This window comes from Rhipicephalus sanguineus, unplaced genomic scaffold (genome assembly GCF_013339695.2).
Source record: "Rhipicephalus sanguineus isolate Rsan-2018 unplaced genomic scaffold, BIME_Rsan_1.4 Seq161, whole genome shotgun sequence".
In the NCBI taxonomy this organism is placed as follows: domain Eukaryota; kingdom Metazoa; phylum Arthropoda; class Arachnida; order Ixodida; family Ixodidae; genus Rhipicephalus; species Rhipicephalus sanguineus.
The window spans coordinates 1-13637 of record NW_023614651.1 but is presented as its reverse complement, the minus strand read 5'-3'; the positions used below and the strand labels follow the sequence as shown (position 1 = coordinate 13637).

The window sequence follows — 13637 nt, the reverse complement described above, 5'->3', positions numbered from 1 at the left end:
GCTCAGCTGCGGAAGCAGCAGCGGCGTGTGCTGCCGTATTGTACCCGGCAACAGCCGTTCGCCGCTGCTTCCAGATGATTTCTATCGTACCGTTTGACATTTAACCCCAACAGAGAATGCATTGAATGGCGGAAGCTGCACCACCCTCCGAAGCTGGACTATGTGACACAGCACACGCACCGTTCTCAGTACGGTGTACGGGAGGCTTGCAGTCGCTCTTCACATAGAAAGGAGATGGGCAAGCACTGTGGTACCGCACCGAAGGTGGCAGCTCGATATCTCTGTGTAGACGGCGGTCTGCGTGCAAGTGCATGCTATATAGGTCTGGTCACCTAAGAGAGCAGCGTCAGTGCTAATGTGAATGGTGTCTAAGTTCGCTGCTTGAGTTGTCGCGTGACAGGAAGTTGGTGATCAGTAGCGTTTTGACGGGATATGTGTCGTCGGAAGCATCGAGAACAAGCCGAGGTGTCCCATGGGGGCCAGGGCAGATTAGCAGGGGGCGCATTGTCATGTTGGAGCGAAATTGCGGCCAGAAGGCGACGATCCTGTGGCCTCTTTTCCGTGCGGATGTGATGTGAAGTATGGGGTTCACGGATTGCGTCCAGCAGCGCCGTCAAGCCTTCGTGCATTTTCCGACTTCGTGCATAACTTCGTGCATTTTCGGATATCTGCGGAAAAAAAGTTTATTAGCTTCGTGATGGTGTTTGCCTTGTTTATTGAGTTTTAAGACGCTGCAGGCAGAGCAGTGAGCGTCAGCTTTTCCTACAATAAGCAGAGCGAGGCTTTCCCAGGCGAAAATTTGAAGTGGGATTTCAAGTTGTTCAAAGTGGTACCACTTGCTTTGAAGTGGTACCACTTAGACAACAAGTGGTCCCACTTGCTGCTAAGTGGTTTTCAAAGTGGTCCCACTTGCTGCCAAGTGGTTTTCAAAGTGGTCCCACTTGCTTTCAAGTGGTCATTGAAGTGGTGCCACTTGGACAACAACTGGTCCCACTTGCTGCCAAGTGGTTTTTAAAGCGGTACCACTTGCTTTCAACCCAAGTGGTTTTCAAAGTGGTACGTCCCACTCGCTTTCAAGTGGCCATCAAGACGGCAACACTTTGACAACTGGTCTCACCTGCTTTAACGTGGCTGTTCAAATTGTGCCATTTGACCACAATGACTTCCACTGATGCATATTGGTTGAAAGTGGCCCTATCTGGATCATAATTCATACCATTAAACAGTTCTATTTGCAGTTAAGTCGTTTAAGTTAAATAACAATTGACCAGATCTCTACAACAGATAAGCTAGATTTCACAGGTGGCCTAAATGTTTCATTCAAGTAGCTGCTAAAATGGTACAGATTTATTTTTAATCTACTATACATATGGCATCTGCCTCCAACCTTCATTACTTGGAAAAATAAGTAAACACAGCAGCTCATTTTGCTTGTAACTTTGCATTATGTGGCACCAACATCTCTAAATCGTGAGCATTTCTGAATATACAGCTTCTTCATTCTTGCCCATGCAATTTATGTAATACTTTGTGTATGTATCACGCAAATGCAGAAATTGTGAACACATAGTTGAGCTTGAAAAGGAGGAGGTTTATTAAACACAAATGTATACACAAAGCCAGAAATTTAACAGAAAAATCTTGAAAACAGTTACAGGCACAACTGGTAAAGTTATTGAATTTTGACAGAAAAGCCTTACTTAACCCACTACAAAAAAAAGCATCAGAGGGTCTAAAAATATTTGCGGTCATAAAAATATGTCGGCAAGCAAATGTGGTTAAACAGCACCTGAAAGGCTTTGGTGAAAGCTATGGCAATGGTAAAATAAGAAATATCTCTACGACCAGATGCACAAATGAATTTAAACCTAAAAAAATTTAAGTGATGTCCCAAATAAATGCCAAACGGTGACAAAACTTCAAGCACTTATCCCTAAACAGCCATGCACTGCTCAATGTCATTTTCTTTTGTTAGCACAGCAGCCACTAAAGCTGACATCTGCTGCTCACTCTAGGAGATTGGGTAAAAACTACCCTGGGAAATCTAAACACGTTTTCAATGATGCTGAGCAGTTTGCTGTTCAGTTTGTTTAAGAAGTCGCGTCCGTGAACATGGACAGTGGTAGTGGATTAAAACAAAATGAAACTGTCACATGATCCAACTTAGCTCACAATTCAGTGGCTTTTCTAGCAAAAGCCTTCCATTACAGTACTGAAGGCGCAGTACAAGCTAGAAAAAGGGAAATTGGGGTGCCCATGGGCAAAACCAGACAAAAAGAAAAAAAAAAAAACGTCAGGCCTGCGCTGAAACAGCAGCACAGTCACAGCGAAAGCTGGAAGAGCGCCGTTTCTAGAGCCGGTTGTAAGCTCTCTTGGGGCTACTAATACAGCTACCCACTACGCCATAAATAGAAGCAAGGTACCCACTACGCCATAAATCACAATTTTTCTGATGTTGGGAAGCACCTACTAAGCCATTATTGGTCATTCTGCGGAGAAGCGAGGCACCAGCTGCACGTCCGTAAGGCATTATGTGCACTTTGTTGACGCGACGACTGACGACGATGAATAATTATGGCTGATCCCTTTGTAATGTGTTGGAAGCTTTAAACGGCCCACCAGTTATGCAATTTGCATTGGGTGACGCCTGGTCGTTATTTCCCTCTCCCGCCATGCTGTATATCATACGTTGACGTGGGAGCGCGAGGGGGGGGGGAGCGAAGAACTTTACTGAGACCCCGAGGAAATGAATCATGCGCTTATGGGCTTCCTTGCAACCAATACAAGTGCCCTTGCGAGGAACCCACTACGCTATAAATCAATGTTTTTTTGAGAAGTAGAGAAGCAGGCACTATGGCATTTTTCGTCATTCTATGGAGAGCCGTGGTACCTGCTAAACGCATGTAAGGCATTATGCGCTTTGTTGATGCTGTGCCTGATGACGATGGAGCATTATGGCGGAGCTCTTTGTAGTGGGTTGGAAGCATTCAACAACCTACTCGTTGCGCAATTCGCATTGTGTGACGCCTGGTTACAGAATTCGCGTTGTGCGACGCTTGGTGGTTATTTCACTCTTCTACCACGCTATATTGCATATGTTAATGTGGTTCCTTCTCGACATGAAGCCTGCATAGCACCTTCTTGCAAAGCAGTTTCAAGCACTGGCATGGCTCAGAGGTTGAATCCTGGGCTCCCACGCAGAGGGCCCAGGTTCGAACCTCGTTCCATCATTTCGTTTTTTTCTTATTTCGAGCGATAGTGGTTAAGGACACCGGCGGCGGCGGCGGACAACTACGGCGCCAAAAACGGCCGGTGAAATGATCTCATAACACCTTTCGATGTAAAAATTAGGAGGAAACATGCTAAGAAGTCACTATAGTTTAGCTTTCCGAATAGTTTATGCAAACTGTGGATGTATCGCATTTCTTTTAGAAATTTGAACAAACGGTTTCTCCAGCCGACAACTACAAATCATTTTACATGATACATATCAATATGGAAGTTCAGACATTTTTTGCGTATTTGTTAATAAAGAATTATAGCATTATAACCAACTATACTTCAGCTGCTGACCTGAAAGTCGCGGGTTCGAACTCGGCAGCCGCGGTCACATTTCCGTGGAGGCACAATGTAAGAGATTTCGGCCCACGTCAATGAACCCTAGACAGACGAAACTTTTGGAGCCCTCCACAAGGGCGTGGCTCATAATCATATCGTGGCAAAAGCCTAAACATTATAACAAATTATGCAATACTTCATTTTGCCTAAACATGTGCCTATAAGATAGTAAAAACTGACCACCTGTGTTCACACTCCTTCAAAAAACTGTCCGGAAATTGGCATTGTACGTAAATGCAAGCAGAGCTTAAAATGAGCCAAAGCGGTTGCACAATTTAGCAAACAACAACTTCCCATTAAGTTCAAGGCACACACACGGACGCAGGGATTTCGAGAGGGAATGCACCTTTTTAGAGCCAGAACTGACAGCTTCTTTCAAGTGGTCAACCTCTTCAAAGTTGGTGATATGGTGCACATCTGAGATAATAAAAATTGCGGATGTACCATGCACTTTAGAAACGTCCACTATGTGTTCTACCCTTGTGTACTCACCTCCCACCTTTAAAACACTTGAATCTCGTTTTAGGGTGGCGGACTTCTAATTCTTACTGTGGATTGTGCAGCCTTCTGCTGAGACCCGACTATATTCGTCAAGTTTGACAACTCCAGAAATGTTTTCTATTATGTGATCTGACAGCTCCATACAAGGTGCCTGCGGTATTCCAAGTAATTTAAGTCTTGAATGTTTTCTCCTCTTTGCTTGGATACATAGCTCCTGGACTTCTTGCGATGCCATAGACTGAAGAAAGTGGAAGTTGTTCAATAAAAGGATGCGTGAAAGGATTTGAAAAGGAATGCCATTAAAAGACGACACTAGATGTACCAGGCGCCCAATGTTGCTCTCAAACTCAAAGCACGAAACTGCCCAGAGTGGTCCATGCAGCAGTACGCTCTTGGGCAAATGCAGTAACGTGTGCACATTCGAAGTCATTGCACCTGCACTATAGTGACACTGGGTCATTACCACAAATTCTGTGATTTTTCTGGTGCTGATATCTACATCGTCTGCTGTCACACGGCTCTTCAAGAGAGTGTAGACAGAACACACCAAAAGCGCAAAACGTTCAAAAAGCACAGCTTCCAGGATGCCTTTCAGGCACGGAAGGCTGTAATAAAGCAGCCAAGCCTCCCACTCAGACGCCTTCCAGTACTTCCTCAGTTTGAGAGACCTTGGCACCCTATGGAAACATAGTGGAGGTTTCTGGCTTAGGAGGCGACCATCTATTTCGGCTAAAGTTCTGGCACTCCCAATGTAATGCGCCTTGCCCACATTTGAACACCAAATGTCCATCATCTGGCGCACGACACCAAGCAAGACAGTGTGCATATAATCGGGACGAAAGTTCCACACAATGTCGAACCCAGGGACATTGATGAGAGGCGAAGGTCCTTTTACACCTCTGATAGAGCGTTCAAGGTCTGCTGCCGTTCGCATGTCTGCCAATATCATAGCTGCGTCTCTGTCTTTAGCAGTCACGGAGACGGGATACTTGACACTACCTGCACAATGAAACATGCTTTTTAGAGCACTCTTCAGATATTCGACAACTTCACATGACACATGCAAGGGTGGGTAATATTACTGCACCTTTAATGTGCAGGGTGCAGGCACCATGAACAGCCATAGTAACCGTTAAACTGCAAGACATTCTGCATTGAAGCCCTGGCTGGAGCATGTGCAATGCCTGTAATGCAGTACACCTAAAAAAATAACAGCAAGTTACTTTTTTAGCTCTAAAAAACAACCTAAATAAATGGCAACGTTGATAATATGAATCAACTAATCAACTAGTACAAAACATAAACGTTCACAGCATGCAATCAGAGGTATTATTATTCACATGAAACATTATAAAACAAAAAAGGATCACAGTAGTGTGCAGAAATAGCAATATTTCGGAGGCAAAACCTTGACATTAACTGCAACAAAAAAAATAAAGAGAAAGAAAATGAATTAAAGTTAGCCTGGGAGGAGAATGCAGTCCCTGGTTTCGAGAGATGAATTTCAAGGGTCAACACAGCAATAACAGATATACTGTTACATACCTTTGAATACAGCTGTTCCCCATTATGGCTCCAGTGAATTCCTTCGGAGGAAAGCTCCTTCATCTGTTCAGCGAACGCCTCAAGAAGTACAGTCATATCAGGGTGCTTTGTGCCGTACCACAACAGAGCGCAAATAACGTTTCTCCAGCGAATGCGCGGTGGCAGCTCGTTGATTGAGCTCACGAAAAAGGAACCTTTTTCTGACAACTGGCGACCAGTGTGGTGCTTTCCACAACGCGTGTCAGTCATTCTGTTGCGCTCTTCTAAGCTCCCGCCTGTCTTTGCTAACAGACGATAACACTCTGGAGAGTAGAAGAAGAAATTCATCTCTTCTGGTGAAGCTCCAGAAAACTTCCTGAAGAGGTATTTGCTGTCCGGTAGTACATCAGTTCCCAAGAGTTGGTTGCTGTACTTCAAGAGATCCTCAATAGCAGTCCATGTCAGTCCGTGCTTTATAGCGAAGTCAATAGCAAGCACAAGAGCGTCCCCAACAGACAGTTTGTTTCCGCTGCCGATATGACCCTGAAACTCCATCCGAAAGAAGCTGCAGCTGGCGAAAGTGTTGGTTGGCTGGGCTGAGCTTGATTCAGCTTGACCATCACTTGCGGTTGATTCATCTTCAACGATAGATGGGTAACTGTAGTTACTGGTGTCTTCTGCCGGTTCACTTCCACACCGATTATCCGGGGATTCAGGGCGAATTAACGTTCGAATCAGGCTCCGCTGAACTTGGCAGCGCCCTTTTTCGTATCTCCTGCAACGTCGATCTAGGGAGGGAATCATTCCTTGCTGCAGGCTCGAGGTATCGCTTGCGGCTTTTTCTGTTCGTACTCATCTTTTCGGTCATTAATTCGACACGGCTCACGAAAAGCACATAATGCTTGCAGTTGGCATTATAATGACGCAAAAATCAAAACACTTCGATACAACTAGATGAACGGTAGCAACAAAGCGCGTGGTTTGCGTGCTTGGCTTAATGCTTGGCTTGCACTAGTTCTTTAATTTTTCAAAGCCAGCCATTTTGCGTGCCAAAAGCATGGCACTCATCCTGTTGCCTCTGTTTCTTTCTCCGCTGTAGCCTCTTTTCTTCATGCTCAAACTGAGCTGCGCTATACCAATACGATATCATAATGCACCAACTTGCCCAATCTGCAGTAAATAGCCAAAAGTACGTCATTGCCGCCATGTTGTTGAAAATGGCTATGTAGGCTTATACATAGCCCATATCCAAGCCAGTGCAATCCATCCTTATTGTCCCGATTCGATGGCTGCCGCACTTTGTACAAATTTTGCAGCAGGTCGTAGCATGTTTTAGTGGTTTTAGCGCCTCTTTGAAAGCCTGCAAACAATTAAGTATTTAGTTGATGCCGCGGTCATCATGTCCACCGAAAGAATGTTCGCACTTGTGCGCTTCTTAGATGCATTCGATAAGAAGGAGTACGTTGTTCCAGCTAGTAACGTGCAAGATTTTCATCCTCGAAATGACCAAGATTTCAGCAACAACAAGCTGTACACTACATTCTGGATAGAAGAGGAAAATCCGGAGAACAACGGACCATATCCGTCCCAAGTTCTCCTACTGGTAAGTAAGTAATCGACCAGTGGTTACTACCGTGTGCATCACTTGTGTGTGCTGGTAGTAGCCACGTGTGTAGCGAGTGCACTGAAATAACTTTATTGATGGCATCACTCGCCAGCAAATTCTGCTGAAATCCCGTGTTTGTTGGCAGAGCAATGCGAAGTTCTACTACGTGCGCTGTCGCTGTACAGTTTGAGCATGCAAAAAGTACATGTAATGTAGTACAGCATCGGAAATTTCACATGGGCCTCCCAGTACCTTGCATAATTTAGCACATCCACTTTGTTGAAGCAATAAACTATCCGTTTTAGGTGTGTACAACAGTTATTTCGTTTTGTTCCAGCTAATTCACTGGCATTATATCTGCACTCATACAATATGTAACATGTGCAGTTATCATTTTCACCTACTTTCGAAGAGAGACGTTCTTTCAACACTTGTGTAAGCCTCATATTGAGATGGTCTTTATTGCACACTTTAAGTACTCCTCACTCATTTAAATCAAAAGTGTGATGTAAACTGAGCCGACAAGCGCAGCTTGTTATCAGCAATATTGGTATAAACATTTTGGATGCACACAAGTTCAGCTTGCTAGTTAAAGGGTTAATTAGGCACTGAGGCAAAAAGACATGGATGCTATAACTGCATGTTTTGTGTGCTAAGCAGCTAAGTGTTGGCTATGTTCGATTTTTTAGGTTTGTGTGAGTGAGTTTTAACAGTTCTACACTGCATCACAGATTCTAGAGAAGAGCTGGAAAATAAAAAAGCGAACACGAGACATCGCAGAGGCGTGATCAACCCATCAGACATTGAGATGAGAGGTGGCAGCGAGACCGATGCACCAGCATCACAGAAGCGGGCATCCAAGCAGGTAGAGTGCATGAAATTTTTTTCATTGCCACTTACTAATGCATTCTAGTTTCAACATACCTTTGCAGGCCAACAAGAAAGCGAAACGCAATGGGGAAGAGGCTAAGAAAAATGCCTATGCAAGCATATTAAAAGAACACATGCGAAGCACCTCACAGAAAAATGAAGCCGCCCGTGCTGCTCAGGGATGTGTCCTTAAATATTTGCTTATGTCATAATTATACGTTCAAGTTATTACGGTACAGCTCTGTTTGCAGGACTCCAGAAAGAAACAGACTCAGTCTGAGACCAATTCAGGGAGCAGGACAGACGACGATGTGGTCTCCTTGAAAGAATTAAAGAGGGCGAAAGCAGATGCCCGTTACTGGCGCTGTAAATATGAGGCATCCTGCAAAGAAAATGCCGAGCTGCGGGCCATTATGACTTCAATGAGTGATAACATTGATGTTAAACTCTCAGCAGGTAAGTATAGTGCTATTATATTCATATGTGGAGTTCAATTAAATTTTCCAGAGTGAACATTAAATGATGTTTTTGTATGTTTTTAGTGGTAGAGATGCTAGAGTGCCGAAGAGTCGAGCTTCCAAACGTGCAGGGGTCTCAAACAGGTAAAATTCATTAGACTGCATGAACTATTTCACTTCTTTTTCTATACAGGGGCCTTGAAACAATCTCCACACATGCACTATATAAGTAGACGGGGCCCTTGGTAATATTCAGGCCACAGTTTAAAAGCATCATATTAACCATGGTCTACATTGGTGGTTGCATTTTGATCGAGGCGAAATTCTATGGAAGGAAATAGTGTCACATTATTTTCCCGCATGTGCTTCCTGTTTTTTGTAAGAGTGCATGCCTATTGTCAACCATTCTTTTGAATGTAACTGCTCAAAGTGAGTTTATGTGTGTAATTTGAACACCTGACATTTGTGGTTAATGTTTTGATTCTGTGCTGTTCTACTGTCTAATTCTCATTAGCCACTTGAAGTAGGCGTTGAATAGCTCTATGTTTGTATATTACCTCATCGCGTGTTCATGTGGTGACAATATTAAAAAACCGTTCTCCTTAAATAATGACCCTTATCAATGACGCCTCTAAATTACTTTTTTGACTGTACTATAGTTAACATATATGACACCACAGCCAGTGTTTCATATTGAGGCATGTTGTATGTTCTCAGTTTAATTGCCTGCAATATGTTTCTCAATGGTATAGGCTGCCCTTCTGAGGGGTATCCAGACATTGAAATACCTATGTCACCCCCCTTGGCTGAACAGCACTCCCCAACCACACCACTCAGTCACACCATCCAGTCATCCTCCAGTCGCCATCCAGAACATCATACTATCACAAGTGATAACCTGGAGAGGCAGCCCGCTGAAGACGCACTGCCCGCAGGTAAAAGCCAAATTATCTATTTATGAGATACTTGCCTAGGCGGCTCAGCACTACTGTGTTCTGATAATTTGCTAGAAGCTAGGCTTTATCTGCTGCACCCTGGTGTGGAGGAATGCAAAAATACCAACGAGGGCCGGAATTATCTAGCTTTCCGCTGCAATGCTTCTCAGAATGTGTTTTACTTTGAGAATGTGATGCATGATGAATCAGTTAGCTACATATGACCTCTTTTTGCCTTTCTTTGACAGTTGACTGGCAGGTTGCCACCCAGCAAGCCTTCGCCGACATTGGTGGTGGGGTAACTATGTTCAAGTGCACTCCTGGCATTTTTGTTTGTAATTGCTCTTTTTTCTTTTGCAGTACCACGTGGCAAATGGATTTTGTATTGGTAGCCACCAAGCGCAAACAATTATGGCTCAAAAGAAGCCATCATTAGTCGCAAAAGACATTGCCCAAGCCATATGGGGCCGCGAGGCCCTTGCAAATAGAACTTATGGGGGTAAACTGGCACCCAAAGACTATAAAAATACAGACGCCACAGTTAGGAAGCAGATGAGTCCCGAAAAGGTGGCTCTGATCATCAGTAAGTATAGTCTTGCTGTATTGAAGTGCAATGAGCTCTATGCTTCATTTATTAATGTCGGCTCTTTTTTTAGAAATGGTGACACATTGGGGTGCTCAGAATGACCAGTGTGTGAAAGCAACAATCGAAAACATGCCAACAATCATGTCACAGAAGATACAAGATGTCAGAAAGAGTATGAAGAGGTTGATGGGAGAAAAATGAGGCTGGAATAAACGTTCAAAACATTTTCACTTCGTTATTAAATGCGTAAGTTCGGTTGGAGCGATGCCACGTTGCAAGTGGTGCCGCTCACCTAATGGGAACACTTGCCAAGTGGTCCCACTTGTCAAGTGGTCCCTGTTCGATAACCCACATCAAGTGGTCCCACTTGCATCAAATTTTTGCCTGGGCTGAGCTCCTTGTTTTGCTACTTGCAAAGGATGTTAGTTCTTTTCAAAAATCAAAGATTGATACATGCTTAAAAACCTCTTTTTAAGCATATATTATTATTGGCATTTTCAGAAGTCATTAAATATTTTCATATTTGGTACCGAGGCCATCCGCAGGACGGCCTCGGTACCAAATATGAAACCACTCCGCATGTCACTGACATTATTTCATACCGTACATTAATAATAATATCTGGGGTTTAACGTCCCAAAACCGCCATATGATTATGAGAGACGCCGTAGTGGAAGGCTCCGGAAATTTCGACCACCTGGGGTTCTTTAATGTGCAGCTAAATATAAGTACACGGGCCTCAAATATTTCCGCCTCCACCGAAAATGCAGCCGCCGTGGCCGGGATTCAATCCCGCGACCTTCGGGTCAGCAGTCGAGCGCCATAACCACTAGACCACCGTGGCGGGGCCATCCATGTCTCTTACGCTTCCATGTAGCGCACGTTTTAGGCCACTCTACAGCCATATTACATCATATTGTTACGAGGTATTGTGGACGAGCACGCCGTTGGAGACGAAGAGGCAAGGAAGAAGCTGGAATGCCGCGCGAGATGCTGGCAGCCATTCGGTGGTACAGTTGCTTGTAAATATTGTAAATATACTAATGCTTCGCTTACTCTAACATTAGTGGGCTCCTCAGTGTAGAACGGGCACAAGAATCTAAACTGGAACAATCGATTTGATCAGATATGGTCAACGCTCTAACACAAGCTTGATATCACGCCGACTGGGTTTCGAAACATGCTCGACGTATTGCAGCGCAGTATTGTCACTGATGATAAGCGAGTGCCCCAAATATGTGCTAGCTTCATCGGCTTCTCGGCGAAGGGGGTGAACTGTAATTGTTGCAGATTGACTCAAACGTGCTAGATATGTTCAAAAGTTTTCGTTCTCCAGGAGACGCACGGAACATACTCGCTCAATGAATATTGCGCGTTCGAGGCTCCGGCTGTCAAACACAAACTGCAGATACCCAAAGGATGGACAGCACTTCTTGTTCGAAGTGACTGCCCAGACAGCACTTTCCTTGATTCAGTTGGAAAGCTTGTAAAACGATAGCTCTGACAATTCGTCTTTCTTTGTAAATACGTTTGTGGCCGTATCCACATATTTTCGCCCAGACCATATCTCAGTTGGACCCTACACGTGCCTAGAGACAACTAAAACAGCTCAGGATATCTCTCTCTGCTTATTGCAGGAAAGTTTAATCCACATATGAAGTGTCTCAAATACAAATATGGCAAATATCTTTACGAAGCTATTAAACTTGTCGCCACAGAAATTCCTCCGTATTAATGGTCCCGTTTTGTGCCACTTCATCACGGGGCCCCCAAAACGCACGACGATATCCACACATGAACACGCGGCTAGCTTGACTGCATTGCTGGACGTCATCCTTGAAGCCCATACTTTACATCAGATTCGCATGGGAAAGAGGCCGCAGAGTCATCGCCTTCTGGCCTGGAATTATCTGCAACTTCACGATGCACCGCCCATCAATATGTCATTACCCCCATGGGAAGCCCCAGATGCTTCTCGACGCTTCCGACGTCCGATATCTTGGAATAACGCTTCTGACCACCAACTTCTTGCCATGCCACAACTCAAGGAATTGAACTTAGACACTGTTAACACGTACACTGACGCTGCTCTCTCATATGACCAGCCCTATATAGCATGCGTTTGCATGCAGACCACCGTATACGCAAAGATATTTAGCTGCCGCCTTCCGTACACTACCGCAGTGCATGCTCAACTCCTTGCTTTGTGAAGGGCGACTGCAAGCCTCTCGTACATCGTACGGAAACCGCCTCGTGTATTTACTGTGTCACACACATCCTTCCCTGAAATACATCGTCCGGGTTAGGCGCGTGCTACAGCTTCCTTTATTCAATGCATCCTTCGCTTGATAGCAACCTGTTGATCTCTTGACAGCATAATAGGGGTGACCTGCTTGGAAAGAGGGCATGTCGGACAAGCTTATTTAAGGTTATTTACTTGAACCATGCAGAGACGTACGCACATAGTACGTCTCTTCATAGTTCGAGTAAATAACGTCTGAAGTAGATTATGTCCTCCTTTCGATCAAGTCGCCCCTATCATGCTGTCAAGAGGCCTTCGCCAAGAAGGTCTTTGCAAATTAAGCCTACACACAATTGTCTAGCGAAATGGCTAAAACGCGACAAAACGACAGTGCCATGCACGCACTGCAGGCTATCCTGCCGCACAGACGTTCACCAATTAACATGGCAATGTTTTTCATTCAATACAGGGAAAATTGTCATGCAGGCTTTGCAATGCACGAACTACAGTGCAGCTTTGATTAACGACCCGAACACGCAGCTGTTTGCAGAATAAGAGAGTCAGTTAGATGGTTAGCCTGGTTTAAGCCAAGTGATAAATCACGATGCTCACTGCACAACAGGCATATCCAAGTGACTACTTCGAAAACATATTCAGCGCTAGCTGACAAGGACAAGGACAATGCGCATACTTCGAGAACTTTCTTTCCAGGAAATATCAGCTATTTATTCATGCACCGTGGTGCCACTGTGCATAGATAATGGCAATGTTGCCACTTAGGACATCATTCACACAGCCGTCAAACGCTCCATGACGTCACTGTCACGGCACCGCTTTTCGCCAGGGAAGATTTCCTAGTCGTTTTCTCCTCAAAAACGGGTTGGAAACAAGGTAGAGTTGTCCTCTACGTGCCGGTGGCGGAGCCCCGACCCTGCAGATTGGACAAATCGGAAGTCATCACTCATTGCGATGCCTGCCCATGTTTCACAACCACATATTTCTTCGTCGCCGAGCTTTGTGCGGTCGTCGCTTTCCCCGCTTGCAAAGCAAGAACAGCATCATAAATCCGCTCAGCATCACGAAAGCAAATATGTGGTCTTCATGGCAGCCGACGTGATGAATATCCTTCACTTTGGTGCGTTACAATAATACCGACGTCATGTTCGTAGTCTAGCACTGAGCAGTTTATTCTTAGTTTTCAGAAACACTACGCAGAAAAGAGGTTATTTCAGTTATTTAATGCATAATGTGTTTGCTTTTCATGTGAACAATCCTTCTCTACTGAACGATATGTTCT

The 13637-nt window shown here is 44.5% G+C and overlaps 1 pseudogene; it reads right to left on the bottom strand.

Annotated features, from left to right (window-relative positions):
* Positions 1 to 3865: 3865 nt before the first annotated feature.
* LOC125756569 (uncharacterized) lies at positions 3866 to 5068 on the bottom strand (annotated as a pseudogene).
* Between the last annotated feature and the right edge of the window lie 8569 nt (positions 5069 to 13637).